Source organism: Mustela putorius, unplaced genomic scaffold, assembly GCF_011764305.1.
Source record: "Mustela putorius furo isolate JIRA1106 unplaced genomic scaffold, ASM1176430v1.1 tig00003853_pilon_pilon_pilon, whole genome shotgun sequence".
Lineage (NCBI taxonomy): Eukaryota > Metazoa > Chordata > Mammalia > Carnivora > Mustelidae > Mustela > Mustela putorius.
This window is the reverse complement of record NW_025422005.1, coordinates 1851405-1853567: the sequence shown is the minus strand read 5'-3', so window position 1 is coordinate 1853567 and position 2163 is coordinate 1851405. Positions and strand designations below refer to the sequence as shown.

General features: G+C 57.8%; 1 non-coding gene across 1 annotated transcript; it reads left to right on the top strand.

Annotated features, from left to right (window-relative positions):
• Positions 1–1081: 1081 nt before the first annotated feature.
• On the top strand, positions 1082–1189 carry LOC123387493. Its single transcript, XR_006601930.1, has one exon. It is a non-coding gene; the product is annotated as a U6 spliceosomal RNA (small nuclear RNA).
• Positions 1190–2163: the final 974 nt, after the last annotated feature.

Genomic DNA, 2163 nt, shown 5'->3' with positions numbered 1-2163 from the left:
CTCAGCTCTGGCATGAAGCTGGCCCCTCCCACTCCCACTCTACCTGTGCGGCCACTGACCTTACCAGGTGGACGCCCGCAGGACGGCTTCCCAGGATCCTCCTGCACCGGAGAACGCGCCCCGCTCGGGAGACCTGAGCCCTCCTGGGAGAGACGCAGCCTCTTGGCCCGCTGAGCTGGGGGTGAGCTGCCTGCAGAGGCTCCGAGAGTGTGTTTGCCCCAAGTCACTGGGTCCCGGCCTCCAAGACAGTGACGTGTCCTGGCTCCACTCCTTCAGCCAGAGTCCCAGGACAGGAAGGCTCGGGAGCCTAGCCACCACTGCCCAGAAGCCCCCGGCACAGGGACGTGTTTGTTACATGGGCACGTCCTGGTGAGAGCTGACAATGTCACCTCTCTTCTTCCGGATGTCCAGCCCTTCGTCTGGGGCCAGCCCAGCCTCCTTCTGTAGCAAGGCTTCTCCTCTTTCCTTCCTCCTTTCCCTCACGTGCATCCACTGAGCCCCTACTGTGTGCCGACCCGTGTGCAGGCCTTGGAGATACAGCTCTGAGCAAATCAGACGGTCTCTGTCCTCCGGGCACTCCCTGCTTTCTGGGGTGAGGAGGTGGGGCGCCAGCCCCTCTGTTCTGCCCCTGAGACGGCCAGAAGACCTGAGACCTGGGGGCTGAGCAGGAGTTCGCTTGAGGAAAGGGGGCGTGTCAGGCCGGGTGGCACTGGTGCAGAGGCTCGGGGTGGGAGGGAGTGTGCTCAGAATGACCGCTCAGGGCAGTGGGGCTGCGGTAGAGGGAGCAGAATGGGGGAGACTCGCATGGCTTCGCCATCTGGGGACGGCAAAGAGCGGCAAGGAGCCCCTCGGGGTTGAAGCAAAGAGACAGAATGATCGGGTCTGGCGGAAAGACCCCTCTGGCACCTGAGGAGAGGGCAGGGTGGAGGGCTGACACAGGCGGTCTGAGCCCGACCCACACCAAAGAAGCTAATGTCCTGCCTCTGCTTGAATACTTTCAGGATGGGGAGCTCCCCATCTGCCAGTACAAGTCAACACGTTGTCTGCTTCAATCACATTCTTTGTTAAGATTTTAGTTTTAGTGCTCGCTTCGGCAGCACATATACTAAAAATTGGAACGATACAGAGAAGATTAGCATGGCCCCTGCGCAAGGATGACACGCAAATTCGTGAAGCGTTCCATATTTAAAAAAAAAAAAAAAAAAAAAAAAAAAAAAAAAAAAAAAAAAATTTTTTTTTTTATTTATATGACAGAGAGAGTGAGTGAGCACAAGCAGGGGGAGCCGAGGGGGAGGGAGAAGCAGACGCCCCACGGAGCAGGGAGCCCCATGTGGGACTTGATCCCAGGACCCCGGCATCACAACCCGAGCCAAAGGCAGATGCCCAACCACCCGAGCCACCTACGCGCCCTTTAATCACATGCTGTAGACCTTCTTGACAGGACATGGAATCCAGATTGTTCATCGTCTTGACATGTTCCCCCAAGAGACTTCAAAATGTGCCAAAATCCTTCTCAAAATGTGGTCTTCCAAACAGAACCCAGTACCATGCCAGGATAAGAAAATGGGGAAACGTTCACCTCCTCTCTTTTGGATATTATGCCTTTGTTGATATAGCCTCTTTTTGCTGCAGCTCTTACATGTGACCATCCCACAGCACAGAGCCCTGGGCCTTGCATGCAGCAGGTGCTCAGCTAGTGCCGGGTGAGTCACTGATGTGATCTGAGATCCCAGGGCTCAGCCCCAGAGATGCTGGGTGATCCGTCTCTGGGCCAGCCAGCTGGATTCTACTGGAACCCACTGATGGGGCTGTGCATTTGAGTGAGCTTTCAGACCACCTTGGTCCCTTTCCTGACCCCAGGGCTTGGTGCAGTGGGCAGGTGCAGGGGTGTGGCAGCCCGCAGGGCACTGTCTAGCCTGGGGCCTGTCTCACCTCCCCTCCTCCCCCCCGCACCTACCTCTCCAGGGCTGGCGGCCGTGTTGGTTTGCAGCTCTGTGCCAGCAAGGAGGGGTCACAGCCTTGCGGGGTCAGCCTGGCATTTTCTTGGGCGTTGTGGTTGGAAGGGGTGGTCCTGCCCAGCACGCCTATGGCCTACCCCATCCTTGCCCAGCGTGGGTGCCCTCAGTCCCCGGCGTCCACCCTGCAACAGGGTGTCAGGTAGCA